The following is a 25,221-nucleotide window of genomic DNA, read 5'->3' as shown; positions in this document are numbered from 1 at the left end:
TCAGATGCTGATGATCTATCCAGAGGACAGATCAGTGAAATAAACCCTGCAGAACCCCTTTAAGTGAAATATACAGTGCCCCCCCCAGTCCATACACTAGAGCTCCCTCGTAGGAACATCGACGTCTCGAACGCTCTGTGACTCCTCTACCGCTCTCCACTATATCTCCCCTCACTGCGCAGCCGCTCTCTTCTAGAACACCACAAGCTCTCGCCCCTCTCACACACATATCAGATGAATGGAGGGCGGCCGGGCCTGCACGGTGCGCTCTGGGTTAGAGACAGCTGCGGGTCCTGGAGGTGGGTCTGACATTGGGGTAATATCCGGGCGATAGAGTTACCCCTAAACATCTCCTGAGCGCACACAGAGCCCCGATACCAGCAGATTACATCGCCGGCTCTGCTACATGGACATGACAAAGATTCACCTGTAGTAACTGAACATTACACATACACAGCTCTGCTGCACACACCCATACAACTCTCTAGAGGCATATTACACAGCTTGCTTGCAAATACATACAACTCAGCTATACAGCCATTACACACATACAGCTCAACTACATAAACATTGTACGCATATTGCTGAACTACATAAACCTTACACAATACAGCCCTGCCCAACTACTTACACATCACACACATACAGCTCAGCTATACAGCCATTACACAATACAGCCCTGCCCAACTACTTACACATCACACACATACAGCTCAGCTATACAGCCATTACACAATACAGCCCTGCCCAACTACTTACACATCACACACATACAGCTCAGCTATACAGCCATTACACAATACAGCCCTGCCCATCTACTTACACATCACACACATACAGCTCAGCTATACAGCCATTACACAATACAGCCCTGCCCAACTACTTACACATCACACACATACAGCTCAGCTATACAGACATTACACAATACAGTCCTGCCCAACTACTTACACATCACACACATACAGCTCAGCTATACAGCCATTACACAGTACAGTCCTGCCCAACTACTTACACATCACACACATACAGCTCAGCTATACAGCCATTACACAATACAGTCCTGCCCAACTACTTACACATCACACACATACAGCTCAGCTATACAGCCATTACACAGTACAGTCCTGCCCAACTACTTACACATCACACACATACAGCTCAGCTATACAGCCATTACACACATACAGCTCAACTACATAAACATTGTACGCATATTGCTGAACTACATAAACCTTACACAATACAGCCCTGCCCAACTACTTACACATCACACACATACAGCTCAGCTATACAGCCATTACACAATACAGCCCTGCCCAACTACTTACACATCACACACATACAGCTCAGCTATACAGCCATTACACAATACAGTCCTGCCCAACTACTTACACATCACACACATACAGCTCAGCTATACAGCCATTACACAGTACAGTCCTGCCCAACTACTTACACATCACACACATACAGCTCAGCTATACAGACATTACACAGTACAGCCCTGCCCAACTACTTACACATCACACACATACAGCTCTGCTATACAGCCATTACACAATACAGCCCTGCCCAACTACTTACACATCACACACATACAGCTCAGCTATACAGCCATTACACAATACAGTCCTGCCACACTACTTACACATCACACACATACAGCTCAGCTATACAGCCATTACACAATACAGCCCTGCCCAACTACTTACACATCACACACATACAGCTCAGCTATACAGCCATTACACAATACAGCCCTGCCCAACTACTTACACATCACACACATACAGCTCAGCTATACAGCCATTACACAATACAGCCCTGCCCAACTACTTACACATCACACACATACAGCTCAGCTATACAGCCATTACACAATACAGTCCTGCCCAACTACTTACACATCACACACATACAGCTCAGCTATACAGCCATTACACAATACAGCCCTGCCCAACTACTTACACATCACACACATACAGCTCAGCTATACAGCCATTACACAATACAGCCCTGCCCAACTACTTACACATCACACACACATACAGCTCAGCTATACAGCCATTACACAATACAGCCCTGCCCAACTACTTACACATCACACACATACAGCTCAGCTATACAGCCATTACACAATACAGACCTGCCCAACTACTTACACATCACACACATACAGCTCAGCTATACAGCCATTACACAGTACAGTCCTGCCCAACTACTTACACATCACACACATACAGCTCAGCTATACAGCCATTACACAATACAGCCCAACTACTTACACATCACACACATACAGCTCAGCTATACAGCCATTACACAATACAGCCCTGCCCAACTACTTACACATCACACACATACAGCTCAGCTATACAGCCATTACACAATACAGCCCTGCCCAACTACTTACACATCACACACATACAGCTCAGCTATACAGCCATTACACAATACAGTCCTGCCCAACTACTTACACATCACACATACAGCTCAGCTATACAGTCATTACACAATACAGCCCTGCCCAACTACTTACACATCACACATACAGCTCAGCTATACAGTCATTACACAATACAGTCCTGCCCAACTACTTACACATCACACACATACAGCTCAGCTATACAGCCATTACACAATACAGCCCTGCCCAACTACTTACACATCACACACATACAGCTCAGCTATACAGCTATTACACAGTACAGCCCTGCCCAACTACTTACACATCACACACATACAGCTCAGCTATACAGCCATTACATAATACAGCCCTGCCCAACTACTTACACATCACACACATACAGCTCAGCTATACAGCCATTACACAATACAGCCCTGCCCAACTACTTACACATCACACACATACAGCTCAGCTATGCAGCCATTACACAATACAGCCCTGCCCAACTACTTACACATCACACACATACAGCTCAGCTATACAGCCATTACACAATACAGCCCTGCCCATCTACTTACACATCACACACATACAGCTCAGCTATACAGCCATTACACAATACAGCCCTGCCCAACTACTTACACATCACACACATACAGCTCAGCTATACAGCCATTACACAATACAGCCCTGCCCAACTACTTACACATCACACACATACAGCTCAGCTATACAGCCATTACACAATACAGCCCAACTACTTACACATCACACACATACAGCTCAGCTATACAGCCATTACACAATACAGCCCTGCCCAACTACTTACACATCACACACATACAGCTCAGCTATACAGCCATTACACAATACAGCCCTGCCCAACTACTTACACATCACACACATACAGCTCAGCTATACAGCCATTACACAATACAGCCCTGCCCAACTACTTACACATCACACACATACAGCTCAGCTATACAGCCATTACACAATACAGCCCTGCCCAACTACTTACACATCACACACATACAGCTCAGCTATACAGCCATTACACAATACAGCCCTGCCCAACTACTTACACATCACACACATACAGCTCAGCTATACAGCCATTACACAGTACAGCCCTGCCCAACTACTTACACATCACACACATACAGCTCTTACACGGATACAGCTCATCCATATAAACATCACACACATACAGCACTGCTACATACACACTGGAATTACGAACATACACAGAGCAGATAAACCTGGTCATGTGATTTCCAAGACTCCTCCTACACATGATCACATGGTCATGACATCATCACAGGTCCTTTACTTCCTTCTGCAGAACAGCCTGGAGTCTGACTCCTCCCACACATAGTCACATGGTCCTGCAGCGCAGCCTGGTGCCTGACTCCTCCTACATATGATCACATGGTCATGACAACATCACAGGTCCTTTACTTCCTTCTGCAGAACAGCCTGGAGTCTGACTCCTCCCACACATGATCACATGGTCATGACATCATCACAGGTCCTTTACTTCCTCCTGCAGCACAGCCTGGAGCCTGACTCCTCCCAGACATGATCACATGGTCATGACATCATCACAGGTCCTTTACTTCATCCTGCAGCACATTATGGAGCCTGACTCCTCCCACACATGATCACATGGTCATGACATCATCACAGGTCCTTTACTTCCTCCTTCAGCACATCCTGGAGCTTGACTCCTCCCACACACGATCACATGGTCATGACATCATCACAGGTCCTTTACTTCCTCCTGCAGCACAGCCTGGTGCCTGACTCCTGCACATGGTGGTAGAAATAAAACACTGGATGCTCCATGGTGAAGGATTGTCAGAGGAGGACACGCCCCGCCCAGGTAAGAGGAACACTCACCAGCTCCACACTAGTTGTCTCGATACCACGCAAAAAACAAAAAAAAAAAACCAAAAAAGCCGCGCACATTCCGCATTTTATGGAACGTCCGGCCCATAATCGAACAGTCCTATACTGATTTTTAGGGGGACAAGGTGACTAAAAAAAAATGGCGAATCGCACAGTTTTTTTCTGTTACGGCATTCACCGCCCTGTGTGCGTGCGCTGTGTCTGTGTGTCACCAGTTGTGCACTGGGCATGCGCTCCACACACAGTGCTCCATAACTGTTTAACCCCTTCCATACTGTGGTCCTTAGGCAGCGGCCCGATGCTTGAAGGGTTAAGCTCCCTCCCTCCCCACTGTGTGCGGCTGACCCTGGCCACCAATGAGAACAGAGAGGAGTAGAAGGGAGGGGCTGTGGCCACTGCGCCACCAATGAGAACAGAGAGGAGTAGAAGGGAGGGGCTGTGGCCACTGCGCCACCAATGAGAACAGAGAGGAGTAGAAGGGAGGGGCTGTGGCCACTGCGCCACCAATGAGAACAGAGAGGAGTAGAAGGGAGGGGCTGTGGCCACTGCGCCACCAATGAGAACAGAGAGGAGTAGAAGGGAGGGGCTGTGGCCACTGCGCCACCAATGAGAACAGAGAGGAGTAGAAGGGAGGGGCTGTGGCCACTGCGCCACCAATGAGAACAGAGAGGAGTAGAAGGGAGGGGCTGTGGCCACTGTGCCACCAATGAGAACAGAGAGGAGTAGAAGGGAGGGGCTGTGGCCACTGCGCCACCAATGAGAACAGAGAGGAGTAGAAGGGAGGGGCTGTGGCCACTGCGCCACCAATGAGAACAGAGAGGAGTAGAAGGGAGGGGCTGTGGCCACTGCGCCACCAATGAGAACAGAGAGGAGTAGAAGGGAGGGGCTGTGGCCACTGCGCCACCAATGAGAACAGAGAGGAGTAGAAGGGAGGGGCTGTGGCCACTGCGCCACCAATGAGAACAGAGAGGAGTAGAAGGGAGGGGCTGTGGCCACTGCGCCACCAATGAGAACAGAGAGGAGTAGAAGGGAGGGGCTGTGGCCACTGCGCCACCAATGAGAACAGAGAGGAGTAGAAGGGAGGGGCTGTGGCCACTGCGCCACCAATGAGAACAGAGAGGAGTAGAAGGGAGGGGCTGTGGCCACTGCGCCACCAATGAGAACAGAGAGGAGTAGAAGGGAGGGGCTGTGGACACTGCGCCACCAATGAATATAGGTAATGCCTGGATACAAACGTAGCCTGCGTGTGCCGGCCATATCCCATACCAGGCCAAAATGAATGCCCGCTGTGATCAGGTCCTGAGGGGTTAATTGCGGCGGATCGCAGCGCGCAGTCATAGAGGCCGGGTATGGGATATGGCCGGCACATGCAGGCTACGTTTGTATTCAGACATATTAACTATATTAGTTTGTGGCGGAGTGGCCACAGTCCCTCCCCTCCTCTCTGTTCTCATTGGTGGCGGAGTGGCCACAGTCCCTCCCCTCCCCTCCTTCTCCTCTCTGTTCTCGATGGTGGCGGAGTGGCCACAGTCCCTCCCCTCCTTCTCCTCTCTGTTCTCGATGGTGGCAGAGTGGCCACAGTCCCTCCCCTCCTCCTCCTCTCTGTTCTCATTGGTGGCGGAGTGGCCACAGTCCCTCCCCTCCTCCTCCTCTCTGTTTTCATTGGTGGCGGAGTGGCCACAGTCCCTCCCCTCCTCCTCCTCTCTGTTTTCATTGGTGGCGGAGTGGCCACAGTCCCTCCCCTCCTCCTCCTCTCTGTTCTCATTGGTGGCGGAGTGGCCACAGTCCCTCCCCTCCTCCTCCTCTCTGTTCTCATTGGTGGCGGAGTGGCCACAGTCCCTCCCCTCCTCCTCCTCTCTGTTCTCATTGGTGGCGGAGTGGCCACAGTCCCTCCCCTCCTCCTCCTCTCTGTTCTCATTGGTGGCGGAGTTGCCACAGTCCCTCCCCTCCTCCTCCTCTCTGTTCTCATTGGTGGCGGAGTGGCCACAGTCCCTCCCCTCCTTCTCCTCTCTGTTCTCATTGGTGGCGGAGTGGCCACAGTCCCTCCCCTCCTCCTCCTCTCTGTTCTCGATGGTGGCGGAGTGGCCACAGTCCCTCCCCTCCTCCTCCTCTCTGTTCTCATTGGTGGCGGAGTGGCCACAGTCCCTCCCCTCCTCCTCCTCTCTGTTTTCATTGGTGGCGGAGTGGCCACAGTCCCTCCCCTCCTCCTCCTCTCTGTTCTCATTGGTGGTGGAGTGGCCACAGTCCCTCTCCTCCTCCTCCTCCTCCTCTCTGTTCTCATTGGTGGCACAGTGGCCACAGTCCCTCCCCTCCTCCCCCTCCTCCTCCTACTCTCTGTTCTCATTGGTGGCACAGTGGCCACAGTCCCTCCCCTCCTCCTCCTCTCTGTTTTCATTGGTGGCGGAGTGGCCACAGTCCCTCCCCTCCTCCTCCTCTCTGTTCTCATTGGTGGTGGAGTGGCCACAGTCCCTCTCCTCCTCCTCCTCCTCCTCTCTGTTCTCATTGGTGGCACAGTGGCCACAGTCCCTCCCCTCCTCCCCCTCCTCCTCCTACTCTCTGTTCTCATTGGTGGCACAGTGGCCACAGTCCCTCCTCTCTGTTCTCATTGGTGGCACAGTGGCCACAGTCCCTCCCCTCCTCCTCTCTGTTCTCATTGGTGGCACAGTGGCCACAGTCCCTCCCCTCCTCCTCCTCCTCCTCTCTGTTCTCATTGTTGGCACAGTGGCCACAGTCCCTCCCCTCCTCCTCCTCTCTGTTCTCATTGGTGGCGGATTTGCCACAGTCCCTCCCCTCCTCCTCCTCTCTGTTCTCATTGGTGGCGGAGTGGCCACAGTCCCTCCCCTCCTCCTCCTCTCTGTTCTCATTGGTGGCGGAGTGGCCACAGTCCCTCCCCTCCTCCTCCTCTCTGTTCTCATTGGTGGCACAGTGGCCACAGTCCCTCCCTTCTACTCCCCCTCTTCTCAGTATTATATTAATTGCGGTCACCGCCCCCCCCGTCCCTCTGCCCCAGGGTCCCTCCTCCTCACCCATTGGTGACAGTGGCAGCCTCTGATTGGAGCCCCAGCAGTGTAATCCTGGGTCTCCGATCGGTTACCATGGCAGCCAGGACACTACTGAAGCTCTCCATGGTAAGCTCCCTGCTGCTGTGTGTACTATGCACAGGCAGCAGGGAGAGTGTGAGGTCCTATTCACCCTGATGGAGCTCTATTAGAATGAATAGGACAAGGGTTCTAGTCCCTAAGGGAGCTAATAGTTAGTAAATAAAATGAAGAAAAAAAAAAAAGTTTAACTCCTTAACCACCTCAGCCCCCAGTGCTTAAACACCCTTAATGACCAGGCCACTTTTTACACTTCTGACCTACACTACTTTAACCGTTTATTGCTTGGTCATGCAACTTGCCACCCAAATGAATTTTACCTCCTTTTCTTCTCACTAATAGAGCTTTCATTTGGTGGTATTTCATTGCTGCTGACATTTTTACTTTTTTTGTTATTAATCGAAATTTTACGATTTTTTTTTGCAAAAAAATGACATTTTTCAGTTGTAAAATTTTGCAAAAAAAACGACATCCATATATAAATTTTTCTCTAAATTTATTGTTCTACATGTCTTTGATAAAAAAAATAAAAATGTTTGGGTAAAAAAAAAATGGTTTGGGTAAAAGTTATAGCGTTTACAAACTATGGTACAAAAATGTGAATTTCCGCTTTTTGAAGCAGCTCTGACTTTCTGAGCACCTGTCATGTTTCCTGAGGTTCTACAATGGCCAGACAGTACAAACACCCCACAAATGACCCCATTTCGGAAAGTGGACACCCTAAGGTATTCGCTGATGGGCATAGTGAGTTCATAGAACTTTTTATTTTTTGTCACAAGTTAGCGGAAAATGATGATTTTTTATTTTATTTTATTTTTTCTTACAAAGTCTCATATTCCACTAACTTGTGATAAAAAATAAAAACTTCCATGAACTCACTATGCCCCTCACGGAATACCTTGGGGTGTCTTATTTCCAAAATGGGGTCACTTGTGGGGTAGTTATACTGCCCTGGCATTTTAGGGGCCAAAATGCGTGCAAAGTAGTTTGAAATCAAAATCTGTAAAAAATGGCCGGTGAAATCCGAAAGGTGCTCTTTGGAATGTGGGCCCCTTTGCCAACCTAGGCTGCAAAAAAGTGTCACAACTGTGGTATCGCCGTACTCAGGAGAAGTTGGACAATGTGTTTTGGGGTGTCATTTTACATATACCCATGCTGGGTGAGAGAAATATCTTGGCAAAAGACAACTTTTCCCATTTTTTTATACAAAGTTGGCATTTGACCAAGATAGTTATCTCACCCAGCATGGGTATATGTAAAATGACACCCCAAAACACATTGCCCAACTTCTCCTGAGTACGGCGATACCACATGTGTGACACTTTTTTGCAGCCTAGGTGGGCAAAGGGGCCCACATTCCAAAGAGCACCTTTCGGATTTCACCGGCCATTTTTTACAGATTTTGATTTCAAACCACTTCTCACGCATTCGGGCCCTAAAATGCCAGGGCAGTATAACTACCCCACAAGTGACCCCATTTTGGAAAGAAGACACCCCAAGGTATTTTGTGATGGGCATAGTGAGTTCATGGAAGTTTTTATTTTTTGTCACAAGTTAGTGGAATATGAGACTTTGTAAGAAAAAAAAAAAAAAATCATCATTTTCCGCTAACTTGTGACAAAAAATAAAAAATTCTAGGAACTCGCCATGCCCCTCACGGAATACCTTGGGGTGTCTTCTTACCAAAATGGAGTCACTTGTGGGGTAGTTATACTGCCCTGGCATTCTAGGGGCCCTAATGTGTGGTAAGTAGGTAATTGACCTGTGAAATCCTAAAGGTGCTCTTTGGAATGGGGGCCCCTTTGCCCACCTAGGCTGCAAAAAAGTGTCACACATGTGGTATCGCCGTATTCAGGAGAAATTGGGCAATGTGTTTTGGGGTGTCTTTTTACATATACTCATGCTGGATGAGAGAAATATCTCGGCAAAAGACAACTTTTCCCATTTTTTTTATACAAAGTTGCATTTGACCAAGATATTTATCTCCCCCAGCATGGGTATATGTAAAATGACACCCAAAAACACATTGCCCAACTTCTCCTGAGTACGGCGATACCAGATGTGTGACACTTTTTTGCAGCCTAGATGCGCAAAGGGGCCTACATTCCTTTTATGAGGGCATTTTTAGACATTTGGATCCCAGACTTCTTCTCACGCTTTAGGGCCCCTAAAATGCCAGGGCAGTATAAATACCCCACATGTGACCCCATTTTGGAAAGAAGACACCCCAAGGTATTCAATGAGGGGCATGGCGAGTTTATAGAATTTTTTTTTTTTTTTTGGCACAAGTTAGCGGAAAATGTTTTTTCTTTTTTTTTTTCTCACAAATTCTCCCTTTCCGCTAACTTGGGACAAAAATTTCAATCTTTCATGGACTCAATATGCCCCTCACGGAATACCTTGGGGTGTCTTCTTTCCGAAATGGGGTCACATGTGGGGTATTTATACTGCCCTGGCATTCTAGGGGCCCTAAAGCGTGAGAAGAAGTCTGGAATATAAATGTCTAAAAAAATTTACGCATTTGGATTCCGTGAGGGGTATGGGGAGTTCATGTGAGATTTTATTTTTTGAACCAAGTTAGTGGAATATGAGACTTTGTAAGAAAAAAAAAATAATTTCCGATAACTTGGGCCAAAAAATGTCTGAATGGAGCCTTACAGGGGGGTGATCAATGACAGGGGGGTGATCACCCCGTCATTGATCACCCCCCTGTAAGGCTCCATTCAGACGTCCGTATGTGTTTTGCGGATCCAATCCATGTATCATTAGATCCGTAAAAATCATACGGATGTCTGAATGGAGCCTTACAAGGGGGTGATCAATGACAGGGGGGTGATCAGGGAGTCTATATGGGGTGATCAGGGGTTAATAAGGGGTTAATAAGTGACAGGGGGGGGTGTAGTGTTGTGGTGTCTGGTGCTACTTATTACTGAGCTGCCTGTGTCCTCTGGTGGTCGATCCAAGCAAAGGGGACCACCAGAGGACCAGGTAGCAGGTATATTAGACGCTGTTATCAAAACAGCGTCTAATATACCTGTTAGCGGTTAAAAAAAATCGCATCTCCAGCCTGCCAGCGAACGATCGCCGCTGGCAGGCTGGAGATCCACTCGCTTACCTTCCGATCCTGTGAGCGCGCGTTCACAGGAAATCTCGCGTCTCGCGAGAGGACGCGTATATGCGTCCAGGAGGAATCAATCAACCACCTCCAGGACGCGTCGCTGCGTTCGGCGGTCCGGAGGTGGTTAAGGACACAGCCATATTTCACCTTAAGGACCAGGCCATTTTTTGCAAATCTGACCAGTGTCACTTTAAGTGGTGATAACTTTAAAACGCTTTGACTTATCCAGGCCATTCTGAGATTGTTTTTTCGTCACATATTGCACATCATGACACTGGTAAAATGAAGTAAAAAAAAAAATCTTTTTTATTTATAAAAAAAAAAACTAATTTAGCAAAAATTTGTAAAAAATTTCAAATTTCCAAGTTTCAATTTCTCTACTTCTATAATACATAGTAATACCTACAAAAATAGTTATTACTTTACATTCCCCATATGTCTACTTCATGTTTGGATCGTTTTGGGAATGATATTTAATTTTTTGGGGATGTTACAAGGCTTAGAAGTTTAGAAGGAAATCTTGAAATTTTTCTTAAATTTTCAAAAACCCAATTTTTAGGGACCAGTTCAGGTCTGAAGTCACTTTGCGAGGCTTACATAATAGAAACCACCCAAAAATGACCCCATTCTAGAAACTACACCCCTCAAGGTATTCAAAACTGATTTTACAAACTTTGTTAACCCTTTAGGTCACGGGTGTCATCCAGACCTCGTCATGTGGCCCGCGCAGCGTGCGAGCTGGCGGCGGCGGCTGGGCACAGGGAGATGAGCGCTTCCATTGTGGAAGCGCTCATCTCCAGTCATCTGTATCGCCGTCCTCAAGACAGCGATACAGATGCCTGCCTGTGCTGCGGTAGGGGAGGGAGAGGCGTGTCCCTTTCCCTTCCTCTGATAGGCTGCAGGCACTAGGCCGGCAGCCTATCAGAGGCCGGCGCAGGCGGCGCGATGACGTCAGCGCGCCTGAGCCATACAGCGTGGGACACAGGCCAGAAGAGGCCTGCATCGCATCACTGACATGGAGGTAAGTATGTGTTTTTTTTAAATTATTTTTATTATGTACAATACTTTTACTGGCAAAGGGGGGGCTGTTTGCTATTACTGGCAAAGGGGGGGCTGTTTGCCATTACTGGCAAAGGGGGGGCTGTTTGCCATTACTGGCAAAGGGGGGGCTGTTTGCCATTACTGGCAAAGGGGGGGCTGTTTGCCATTACTGGCAAAGGGGGGGCTGTTTGCCATTACTGGCAAAGGGGGGGGGCTGTTTGCCATTACTGGCAAAGGGGGGGCTGTTTGCCATTACTGGCAAAGGGGGGGGCTGTTTGCCATTACTGGCAAAGGGGGGGGGGCTGTTTGCCATTACTGGCAAAGGGGGGGGGGGGCTGTTTGCCATTACTGGCAAAGGGGGGGGGGGGGGTTGTTTGCCATTACTGGCAAAGGGGGGGGGGGCTGTTTGCCATTACTGGCAAAGGGGGGGGGCTGTTTGCCATTACTGGCAAAGGGGGGGGCTGTTTGCCATTACTGGCAAAGGGGGGGGCTGTTTGCCATTACTGGCAAAGGGGGGGCTGTTATTACTGGGGGCTGCTATTACTGGCATAGGGGGCTGCTATTACTGGCATAGGGGGCTATTATTACTGGCATAGGGGGCTATTATTACTGGCATAGGGGGCTATTATTACTGGCATAGGGGGCTATTATTACTGGCACAGGGGGGGCTGTTAATACTGGCACATGATTGGGGGCACTATAGGGGCATCTACTGAGGCCACAAAGAAGGGGTATTTTATATGGGCTCTCTGTACAGTACAATTTTATACTGGGACACATGGTGGGTACTATGGGGAAGGGGGAGAGGAGTACTATGGGGTCATCTACGGGGGACACTAAGAAGGGGTATTTTATACTTGCAAATTATGGGGGACACTGGAGCATTTTATACTGGTACATTATGGGGGGCACTAGGAGGAAGGAGGGTGTGGAGCATTATGGGGTCATTTACTAGGGGCACTATATTGGGGTATTTTATACTGGCACATTATGGGGGCACTATGAGGACATTAGCTCAAATGGGGGCATTACAAGGGGGTATTTTTTGCACTGTCACATTATAAGGAGAATTATTACTACTGGGGGGGGGCATTATGGTGGGCTTTATTACTCCCCCATGGTATGACCCCCTAGTAGTAGCACCAGCCTCTCCCTGCTCTGCTATCCCTCTGCCCATTCTCCAAATCCTTATTATGAAATCTTTCTCATTAGGCTAAAACACCTCATCAGCTCCGCCGAGCCCCCGGCCAAAGTGTGGAAGTGGTGTCAGAGATCCCCTAAGTTTTCCGGCCCTTTGAGGGTGACCAAACTGCTGATGCGGCCCCCGATGAATTTGAGTTTGACACCCCTGCTTTAGGTGTTTCACAAGAATTAATGGAAAATAGAGATACAATTTCAAAATTTAACTTTTTTGGCAGATTTTCCATTTTAATAATTTTTATCCAGTTACAAAGCAAGGGTTAATAGCCAAACCAAACTCAATATTTATGGCTCTGATTCTGTAGTTTACATAAACACCCCATATGTGGTCGTAAACCGCTGTACGGGCACACGGCAGGGCGCAGAAGGAAAGGAATGCCATACGGTTTTTGGAAGGCAGGTTTTGCTTGACTGTTTTTTTTTACACCATGTCCCATTTTAAGCCCCCCTGATGCACCCCTAGAGTAGAAACTCCATAAAAGTGACCCCATTTTAGAAACTACGGGATAGGATGGAAGTTTTGTTGGTACTAGTTTAGGGTGCATATGATTTTTGATTGCTCTATATTACACTTTTTGTGAGGCAAGATAACAAGAAATAGCTGTTTTGGCACCGTTTTTATTTTTTGTTATTTACAACATTCATCTGACAGGTTAGATCATGTGGTATTTTTATAGACCAGGTTGTCACGGACGCGGCGATACATAATATGTATACTTTTTTATTTATTTATGTAAGTTTTACACAATTATTTCATTTTTGCCGCAAAAAAAATCATGTTTTAGTGTTTCCATAGTCTGAGAGCCATAATTTTTTCAGTTTTTGGGCGATTACCTTGGGTAGGGTATGATTTTTGCGGGATGAGATGACGGTTTTATTGGCACTATTTTGGGGTGAGTGTGACTTTTTGATCGCTTGCTATTACACTTTTTGTGATGTAAGGTGACAAAAAAAGGTTTATTTAGTACAGTTTTTATTTAAAATTTTTTACGGTGTTCATCTGAGGGGTTAGGTCATGTGATTTTTTTTTTTTATAGAGCCGGCGATACGGACACGGCGATACCTAATATCTATACTTTTTTTTTTATTTATGTAAGTTTTACACAATAACAGCTTTTTTCAAACAAAAAAAATGATGTTTTAGTGTCTCCATATTCTGAGCCATATTTTTTTTTATTTTTTGGGCGATTGTCTCAGGTAGGGGCTCATTTTTGCGGGATGAGGTGACGGTTAGATTGGTACTATTTTGGTGGGCAAACACCTGTACTTTTTGTGATGTAAGGCTACTTTCGCACTTGCGTTCAGAGCGGGTCCGTCTGGTGTCTGCACAGACGGATCCGCTCCTATAATGCAGACGTTTGGATCCGTTCAGAACGGATCCGTCTGCATTATAGTTTAAAAAAAATTCTAAGTGTGAAAGTAGTTCAGACGGATCCGTCCAGACTTTACATCAGAGCGTTCAGGTGTCCGCTTGCTGAGCGGAGCGGAGGCTGAACGCTGCCAGACTGATGCATTCTGAGCGGATCCGCATCCACTCAGAATGCATTAGGGCAGTACGGATGCGTTCGGGGCCGCTTGTGAGACCCTTCAAACGGAGCTCACAAGCGGAGCCCCGAACGCAAGTGTGAAAGTAGCCTAATGCGACAAAAAAATGGTTTATTTAGCAGTTGTTTTTTTTTTTTTTACGGTGTTCATCTGAGGAGTTAGGTCATGTGATGTGTTTATAGAGACGGTCGATACGGACGCGGCGATACCTAATATGTATACTTTTTTTCCCCCCTTATTTTTTACCAATTTTTTTTTAACTTTATTTGGGGAAAATTACGTTTTTGTTTATTTTTACATGAAACTTTTAATTTTTGGGGGGCAAAACTTAATTTTTTCAACTTTTGTTTTCACTTAATTTTTTGTCCCACTTTGGGACTTTTGTGGGTCTAATCCTTTACAATGCATTCCAATACTTCTGTATTGGAATGCATTGGCTGTATGAGTAATACTGTGTGTATTACTTGTACAGCTTCCTCATACAGCTTCCGGGGGGGCTGGATCTCACAGGCTCGTCACCGGACGGCAGCCTTCCATGCCATCGGGTCCTCCCTACAGACGCATGGCACCGCCACACGCCACCACCGCAATAGGTAAAAGCCGCAAACTGCAGGTCTGAATTGACCGCGGCGGTGATCAGAAATACACGTACGCCCTGTGTCCTGAAGAGGTTAAACCCCCCCCTCCCCCAAAAAAAATATGGAAAATAATATATTGCGATATGCACTCACCTAAAGAATTATTAGGAACACCTGTCTATTTCTCATTAATGCAATTATCTAGTCAACCAATCACATGGCAGTTGCTTCGATGCATTTAGGGGGGCGCTCCTGGTCAAGACAATCTCCTGAACTCCAAACTGAATGTCAGAATGGGAAAGAAAGGTGATTTAAGCAATTTTGAGCGTGGCATGGTTGTTGGTGCCAGACGGGCCGGTCTGAGTATTTCACAGTCTGCTCAGTTACTGGGATTTTCACGCACAACCATTTCTAGGGTTTATGGTGTGAAAAGGGAAAAACATCCAGTATGCGGCAGTCCTGTGGGCAAAAATGCCTTATGGATGCTAGAGGTCAGAGGAGAATGGGCCGACTGATTCAAGCTGATAGAAGAGAACGTTGGCTGAAATAACCACTCGTTACAACCGAGGTATGCAGCAAAGCATTTGTGAAGCCACAACACGCACAACCTTGAGGCGGATGGGCTACAACAGCAGAAGACCCCACCGGGTACCATTCATCTCCACTACAAATAGGAAAAAGAAGCTACAATTTGCACGAGCTCACCAAAATTGGACTGTTGAAGACTGGAAAAATGTTGCCTGGTCTGATGAGTCTCTATTTCTGTTGAGACATTCAAATGGTTGAGTCCGAATTTGGCGCAAACAGAATGAGAACATGTATCCATCCTCTGATGGCTACTTCCAGCAGGATAATGCACCATGTCACAAAGCTCGAATCATTTCAAATTGGTTTCTTGAACATGACAATGAGTTCACTGTACTAAAATGGCCCCCACAGTCACCAGATCTCAACCCAATAGAGCATCTTTGGGATGTGGTGGAACGGGAGCTTCGTGCCCTGGATGTGCATCCCTCAAATCTCCATCAACTGCAAGATGCTATCCTATCAATATGGGCCAACATTTCTAAAGAATCTTATCAGCACCTTGTGGAATCAATGCCACGTAGAATTAAGGCAGTTCTGAAGGCAAAAGGGGGTCCAACATCGTATTAGTATGGGGGCACTAATAATTCTTTAGGTGAGTGTATATCGTTATCGCACATGCTTCAAATTATATCGCAATATAGATTTTAGGCCAAATCGCTTGTGTGAAAAACTCACTCGTGTGAAAGGGGCCTTAGTGTCCTCAAAAATTATAATTTCTCAGCCCATTCAATATACAGTCCCATGTAAATAACATCATCCCCTCCCCAGCCACCAGGGGTGGATTGGCCATAGACCTTACAGGGAAATTTCCCGTTGGGCCGATACCCAAGGGGCCCCCTGAGCCCTCCTCAGACCGGCCAGTGGAAGTTTTTTGGGATGTATTTTGTGCTGATGCGGACAGTATTTTGTGAGGGACTATGGTATTTGGCTCTGTTGGGTGGTATAACGTGCCACAATATGGTATTGTTGGCCCCGCCAACTTGTTTTGGCCCTGCCTTCCATTAATTTGGACCCAACTACAAAACCGGGCCACTTAAAGTTCCCAATCCGCCCCTGCCAGCCATCATCAACATACAGTCCCATGTAAATAACCTCATCCGCTCTGCAGCCACCGCCAACACACAGTCACAGTCCCATGTAAATAACATCACCGTGCCCCAGCCATGTCCAACATGCAGTCCCATGTAAATAACATCACCCCCTCAACATTCAGTCCCATGTAAATAGCATCACTCTCTTCAGCCCTAACAAACAGTCCAAGTTAAATAACCACAACCCCCAGCATTCCTCTCGCTCTCACACCAAATCCTTCTCTTCACTTACCTCTCCTCATGTAGAAGACCTCGCCACCACTTTTACCCCAGGACTTCTCTTCACTGAAGCGCGCCATCCTCTCCTGCACTGGTCACATGATGGTGACATCATTGCAGGTCCTCAACCACTGCTTTCAGCACTGATCACATGGACTGTGATGTCATCACAGGTCCTTCAGCTCTTCCAATGCATTAGATTCAATTGTATTGCCGTCCTGAGGATGGCAATACAGTTCTATCTATCTGGCAGGCAGTACATTTGGGACCTGAGATCTGTATAAGCGCCACCTGCTGATTGTTCAGGGGTGTTGGGAGTTGGACCTCTACACTGATCTCATATTGATGAACTATCCTGAGTACATGCCGGAGAAACCCTTTAATGACCGCTGTATTTCGTCATGCCACTTGTTAAAAATAAATCTATTAAACTACAACATCTGTGTGGTTGTGAGGAGCTGCCAAAACCAAATCTGCCAACCCAATGTCTGTCTAGATAGTAATAATAATCTTTATGTATCGCCAACATTTTCCGCAACGTTTTACAATTACCCTGATTGGACCTGTAGAATCCTCCACTGCTCCAGCACTGAGGCTCCTGTGGTCTCTTCAGTCTGTTTACATCACTGCAACGACAATATTGGTTGGAGCTCTGATGGAGGTATGTATGTGACCTGACCATTGAGGCCTAGGATAGTCTATGGTGGTCACGTGCTGTGGCATCACTGATGACGTCTTCTATTGGCTGTAGGGTCATGTGAAAGTGTAACATACCATGAAACTGCCTTGACCTCACACATGTTTCGATCACTATAAAAAGAGAGAACACAACATCTACACTTTATTATCTCCTCCGATGTCTCGTCTTATTCTCTCCAGTAATTGTATTTTACATGGGATTTTGAAGGATTTTCCATCGTCTCATCTTCTTTTCTTTCAGGTTCCTACAATATAGGATCCTCTCAGTGGATATCTTCTATATGACATCAATCTCCTGATTGACCCTTCAAGGATGGATAGGGACAGGGACAAGATGGCGGAGAGTATAATAAATCTCACCCTAGAGATCCTCTTCTGGCTTACTGGAGAGGTGAGAGGTTCTGATGATGTCACATTACATCATCTTATCTATGTTACTAACAGATGGACATGACTGGAGAGGTGAGGGACTCTGGAGATGTATGGAGTGATATTTATTACTGTGTCTCTCCATAACCAGGACTACACAGTAGTGAAGAAGACCTCTAGTGAGCGCTGTCAGGACCCTGTGTCTGAAGGATGGGGAAGAACCCTGAGCCCAATCATGGAGCCTCCACCTGACCCCCTGATACATGAGGAAATCAATAGAGAGAAGATCCTAGAACTTACCAACAAGATGATTGAGCAGCTGACTGGAGAGGTGACACTACTGGGAATGCTGGGACATTATACAGGAATGTTATGAAGGGATCTGGGTGATGACTGTATCATTGTGTTGTCAGGTTCCTATAAGGTGTCAGGATGTCACCGTCTATTTCTCCATGGAGGAGTGGGAGTATTTAGAAGGACACAGAAATCTATACAAGGACATCATGATGGAGGATCACCAGCCGCACACATCACCAGGTAATAGACATGACTAAATACACACGTCCTCTCATTATTTGTATGTAAGAAATTAATTCAGTCACTGGATGTGTTTCCTACAGTTAAGGAAGAGAGAGGAACACCGGAGAGATGTCCCAGTCCTCTTCTTCCACAGGATGGTTCAGAAGAACATCACAATGTCCCACAGGATGATCAGGTAGGTGGAGATAAGGTCTCATGAAATGTCCCCTATGATCTGTAGAAGGCTGTGAAGATCTTGTCTTCAGTCTTGTTTTATCCACCAGTATTATATGTTTTATCCTTGTATAATGAGAAAGATGGAGATGGCAGGATTACAGCTGACCATAGACATTACATGTTGTCTGGTTCTCACAATTTTCTGCCTATGGAGACTTTTAAGATGACCTCCTCTGTGAACTGCTGCAGACCCTTTGTGGCTGCACAAGAGTGGCACAGCAGTTTTCTGAGATTTCCTTGGCCGGGACCATTGAATAATACAAATGGTCAATCATAGTTGTGCTCGGATTGTCAGCTTGAACATGAACATCAGGAGATAAATGCATCATTATCTTCAGGGGTTTTGTAGTCTAGGGTGGCAGTACCATCGCAATACCACGGAGTCCATTCTAGCACATCTAGATACAAGTCACCCTTCTTACTTGTATAGAAAAGCTGTATATGATTATTTTCATCAGCACATATTCCGTATTTTCTGCTTTCTAAGACACACTCCCCCCCCCCCCCCCCCCCCAGAAGTGGGGGGGAAATGGCCGTGCGTCTTATAAAGCGAATACAGCAGTATTACATGGCCGGCACTTCGCAGGCCGTGCTGTGCTGCATAGGCATAGCGGCCTGCGATGTACCAGTGACCTGTAAACAGGGGCGTTATCAGGGTAAGAGTAGCCATTAGAGAAATATAATAAGTGTCTTCCCAGGATATATGACTGCAGGGGCAGTTCGCCTGGGTACCGCTCAGGAAGATAAAGCAAGTGCAATGAAGGGGAGCAGTAACAATTTAAAATTTAACTTTTAATGTGTCTATTTTCACAAGGGAGTAAAAGACCCCTTACAAACAAAAAAACACACAAAGAGACAGACAAGACCCCTGGAGGGTTGTGCCGCGTATTAGACGCTGCGCACCAATCCAGGTTCCAACCCCCCTAGGCCTATGATGATAGATACACAGGCCTATGGTGGAGGAACCGTGTGATTCCTAGTATCTAGAATATGTGAGATAGTAGGGAATCGGGTAATTAAGAAGTGGAACGGTCTTACCAGTTCTTAAGAGAGCCTCACTTGGATAACCGTATGTAATGGGTTAATGCAGGAGGAGGTCACAGGGAGCAGGTAGGTACTCCGTCAGATGTCCATAGGTGGAGGAAAAAAGACATCCGAGGTGTCCAGACGGCTGGGTACGAGAGTAGCCTCAAACGAGAAACTAACCCTAGTACCTCCCTGCTTGACCTAACCTAGCCCTAGTGACCTATCACGGGGTCCATGCCCCGCAAGGGGTGGCCCCGTCCGGAACCTTGCCCTGATGTGGAAACCCTAGGTGACCCTAACAAAGGGTAGCTAGGGACAGGATACTGTATAACAAGGCCGGTAAAGATACTCCGTTGATAAGGTCTCAAAAGACCATAAGTAAAGGAAGTAAGCACAATAAGTGCGTGTCTACTGATATGTAAGCGTGTCCCGACGCGTTTCTTTAGTATAACATATCCTAAGTACACTTATAAACCAGAGGCCCCAAAAGTCATCAGGGGACACGGGGCTTAGTGTTGAGACTCCTGCCGATCTAATTAATGCCACTGTATTAGGTATCCCAGTGTAGCAAATATATGGGGGTATTTATTTAGAGAAATTACTCCACATCAAAAAAAGATCATTGACAGTGTGAGGCATGCACAGTGATGTACATAACTGCTGGAGCGGTGACACCCGATATCCAGAGTTGGCGGCATGGAGGTGCACCACATCGTCCGTCATAAATGGCACGCCTAAGAGTAGCCATTACATATTGCAGTACTTCCCTTGCAGTAATCCCTTATCTGTAAGCAGTACTCGCCATTCATTAATGAAGTGTGCGGGGCCGAAGCGTGACTGAGTAAGTGACGTGCGCTGCCGGTCTGCCCGCTGCATGCATGGCGTCACTTACTCAGTCACGCTTCGGCCCCGCACACTTCATTAATGAATGGCGAGTACTGCTTACAGATAAGGGATTACTGCAAGTTTAGCAAAGCAGCCCTGCTGGGGGCTGCTGTATACACTGTATATGTGATGGCTATGACTAGGGCCCAATGTTATGGGGTCGGATCCCCCCATAACGCTGCCCTCCACAGATCCCCCTATAACGCTGCCCTCCACAGATCCCCCTATAACGCTGCCCTCCACAGATCCCCCTATAACGCTGCCCTCCACAGATCCCCCTATAACGCTGCCCTCCACAGATCCCCCTATAACGCTGCCCTCCACAGATCCCCCTATAACGCTGCCCTCCACAGATCCCCCTATAACGCTGCCCTCCACAGATCCCCCTATAACGCTGCCCTCCACAGATCCCCCTATAACGCTGCCCTCCACAGATCCCCCTATAACGCTGCCCTCCACAGATCCCCCTATAACGCTGCCCTCCACAGATCCCCCTATAACGCTGCCCTCCACAGATCCCCCTATAACGCTGCCCTCCACAGATCCCCCTATAACGCTGCCCTCCACAGATCCCCCTATAACGCTGCCCTCCACAGATCCCCCTATAACGCTGCCCTCCACAGATCCCCCTATAACGCTGCCCTCCACAGATCCCCCTATAACGCTGCCCTCCACAGATCCCCCTATAACGCTGCCCTCCACAGATCCCCCTATAACGCTGCCCTCCACAGATCCCCCTATAACGCTGCCCTCCACAGATCCCCCTATAACGCTGCCCTCCACAGATCCCCCTATAACGCTGCCCTCCACAGATCCCCCTATAACGCTGCCCTCCACAGATCCCCCTATAACGCTGCCCTCCACAGATCCCCCTATAACGCTTCCCTCCACAGATCCCCCTATAACGCTGCCCTCCACAGATCCCCCTATAACGCTGCCCTCCACAGATCCCCCTATAACGGATGCCCTCCACAGATCTCCCTATAACGCTGCCCTCCACAGATCCCCCCCCCATAACGCTGCCCTCTACAGATCCCCCTATAACGCTGCCCTCTACAGATCCCCCTATAACGCTGCCCTCCACAGATCCCCCTATAACGCTGCCCTCCACAGATCCCCCCCCCCCATAACGCTGCCCTCCACAGATCCCCCCCCCATAACGCTGCCCTCCACAGATCCCCCCCCCATAACGCTGCCCTCCACAGATCCCCCCCCCCCCATAACGCTGCCCTCCACAGATCCCCCCCCATAACGCTGCCCTCCACAGATCCCCCCCCATAACGCCTCCCTCCACAGATCCCCCCCCCCATAAGGCTGCCCTCCACAGATCCCCCCCCCTATAACGCTGCCCTCCACAGATCCCCCCCCCTATAACGCTGCCCTCCACAGATCCCCCCCCCTATAACGCTGCCCTCCACAGATCCCCCCCCCCATAACGCTGCCCTCCACAGATCCCCCCCATAACGCTGCCCTCCACAGATCCCCCCCATAACGCTGCCCTCCACAGATCCCCCCCATAACGCTGCCCTCCACAGATCCCCCCCATAACGCTGCCCTCCACAGATTACTAACTGAACTGCCCCCCCATTAGTTCAAAAGCACACCATTTAGTAAAAATATATTTTTTCTTAATTTCCCCCTAAAAGACCTGGTCTTATCTTCAGTTACGTCGTATAAAGCGAAAAATACAGTAATTCTAACTCGCCAGCAGTTTTCTAAAGTTGCCCCCACACTCCCTTCCATCAGGAGGTAGATTCTGTACGTCTGTCTGTCAGTAAGCACTATCCCGTGCCAGCGGTAGAATAGCGTTCCCTGCCTAAAAAAGGATGCCCATGAACAAACCCTCCTACATGTTTCACCAGGGCGCTGGCTTCATCAGGGGAGTTTGGGTTGTGCTAAGGGGAAGCTCAAGGACCTGCCACATTTTATTGTAATCCTGCTCCTGCCTTTTGCTTTCCCAGCCAATAGTGAAGCCCCCCAGGGCCAGGGAACCATTGGGAAAGCAGTATAGGATTATTTTCATCAGCACATAGAACCTCAACTCACCAGCAATTTTCTAGATGCTCAGATGCATCCGTACACAATGCTCCAGATTGCAACCAAAATGGTCGCCAATCCGAATTGCAAAATGGCGACAACACTGGCAGTGAATGGAAACCTTCAAGGTGACATTCGCAGACTGAATGTCCAGCCACAGTTACACAGCGAGCAGCTTTAGAATTTGGGCAATCCTTCCTCCCTCTGAGAGCAAAGAGAGGTTTTCATTCACTGACAGGCAAGCAGAGGTGTTGAGAATAAAAAGTAAAGCTCCTGAAGTATTATATATTTTTTTTTTACATCTGCTTTAAAGGGCTCATTCAGACGGCCATATGCTGTCCGCAAAAATGCGGATCCGTTTTTTTGCGGACAGTTCAGCATTTCCTCAAACAAAACGGGTTGCATTCCGTTTTTTGCTGATCCATAGACTTCAATAGGGCCATGTCCTGATTTTCACGGACAAGTATAGGACATGTTTAATTTTTTTTGTTGAGCCGTGCAATGTAAGAAAAGGACCCCATAGAAGTGAATGGGACAGCATCGAATCCGCAAAAAAACGGATCTGCATTTTTGCGGACAGCATACGTCAGTCTGAATGAGCCCTTATTATATTTTTACTAAATGTAAAAAAGTAAAAAAAAAAAACCGCTGTGTCCCCAGCCGACTGTCACGCTGGTCCTGTCAACACGTGATGCCCGCTGATGTCACTGGTTGCAGTGGCGACTCTCAAGTGATTGGCCTTTTAAGGAGTGCAGTGGGGATAGTTTATTTTGACCCATTTTGTGTCGCATATAGAATACTGGTTTGAAACCCCCTAAAAAAATTAACTCCTTAAAGGGTTTATATCCACTCACACTTACCTGATCCCCAGTGGGGGTCCCGGCTCATTTGCTCCCCAGCTTGCGTTGCTTGTCTTGAGTCCCTTCATGAAAACTTCCTGTTTGACGCCGTTACGGCCAAAAACTGACCACTGCTTCCCTTGCATTCTGTTAAATGGTCATGTGATGCCAGGGGAGCAGATCTCCACTGTGGCCAGTGATTGGCTGCAGCGGTATCAAGATAAAAGTCTTCATGGAGAAACCCAAGACAAGCAGCGGAGGCCCGGAAGCGAATGAGCCAAGGCCCAGCACCTAGGGATGAAGGAAGCCTGATCACCAACACGAATCTGCATGTCTGAGAGGTGATGGAAATCGGTGCACAACCCCTTTACCTGTTGCTCCTAAGCAGCCCAGTGTTTTTATGTTATTTATTGGAACACTACAGTAGCCATGTGGGTGAGAGTAGGTGGAGGAGCAGTGAGGGGTGTAATGAAGTACAGTGAGCCTCATGATTGATGGGGTTAGAAGAACGAAGGAAAAGGAGAGACATATGGCCAACTACACAAGGTAGGACATGGCTTTTTTTTTATTATGTCATAATTATATGTATTTTAAATTTGGCGACTAAATTATTCCGGTTACGAGCCAATGGCTCCTTAATATTTTTTTTAGTCCGGAGCACTGATACATTTTATACCCTTTGATTACGGACACCTGTGATCTCCAGTCTGACCACCAGTCCGAGGCTTGCTGTCCTGTCAGACAGGAGATCAGTCTGTCCTGTGTGGCTGACGTCCTGTGAACTACAGGATTACAGCAGCATTTATCAGATCCCTCTGGAGAGCTCCCTCCCCACCAGCTACTCCTCCTTGTCTTCTCTATGTCCCTAAACATAGCATGCTGCTGAAGATCTCATTCCTACATTATCCAATAACCTGGGAAAGCACATATTTAAACAATAAGTCCCTGAAATTATTACTGATCGGATTCAGTAAGAATTTAGCAAAAATTCATCTGCTTAGGGGAGACCCCAGGAGTGGAGGAGATCTCTCTCCAGACCTAGGTTCTGATAGGAGTGTGTATGTGTGATCTGAACGTATCTACTTCTCTCTCCTTCCCCCGCTTAGGGGTGTAGGAAAGGAGTAAGGGGAGACCTCCGGAGTGGACACTCTCCACTATGTATGACTCCTCACTCATCTGCTATTTTGGAAGAATCCAATAGGTACCTGCAGCCAGACCACACAGAGGCCACTAGACTTGGGGCATAACATAATAGTGACAGCGGGACCCCCATAGTTATAATGGATGACACTTGTATTTCCTTTTAGCATAAATCGTAAAAGTTATATTTTATCTCAATAAGGGTGACCCTGTACAGGGACTATTTTCTAGGTTATCAATCCTCTCATTCAGTTTTTGTCAAGACCCCCTCTACCGTAGAGCGCTCGTCCCCGCTGCGGTCACATGGTATACCTGGACTGCTTCAACTGTATCTATACCATGTGACCGCATGGAACTGGAAACATGTGACCATAGCGGGGACGAGCGCTCCATGGTAGAGCCACCGACACCAGTTTAAAAATCGTCTGCAGAGTCCTTGGCGAAGGAGACGAAATGTATTTGGGAACGGGCAGTGGATGACAAGTTCAGGGACTGGACCACATGATCTTTGTGTAGAATTTACGCAGAGAAGAGAACGGAACCGGTGAATGAAGTACATTAGTAAGAGAACATAAATATAAGGCCCTTCCAATAATGTGCAATTGCTCAGCATAGCAGCAGAATGCTATTTGGGTGCTGTGCTGGCAATAAGCCTATGTAGCAACTTGAGG

At 47.6% G+C, this 25,221-nt stretch overlaps 1 protein-coding gene and 1 long non-coding RNA gene across 2 annotated transcripts in view; both read left to right on the top strand.

Moving 5' to 3' along the window:
• Nucleotides 1-25,221, top strand: part of LOC121005801 (zinc finger protein 850-like) — a 1,060,224-nt gene that overhangs the window by 590,747 nt on the left and 444,256 nt on the right. The window lies entirely within an intron of this gene.
• Nucleotides 4,201-18,077, top strand: LOC121004529. Its single transcript, XR_005779724.1, has 3 exons — nucleotides 4,201-4,295; nucleotides 17,740-17,889; nucleotides 18,019-18,077. It is a non-coding gene; the product is annotated as an uncharacterized LOC121004529 (long non-coding RNA).

This window comes from Bufo bufo, chromosome 6 (assembly GCF_905171765.1).
Source record: "Bufo bufo chromosome 6, aBufBuf1.1, whole genome shotgun sequence".
Classification (NCBI taxonomy): Eukaryota; Metazoa; Chordata; class Amphibia; order Anura; family Bufonidae; genus Bufo; species Bufo bufo.
This window is presented reverse-complemented; position numbering and strand designations above follow the sequence as displayed.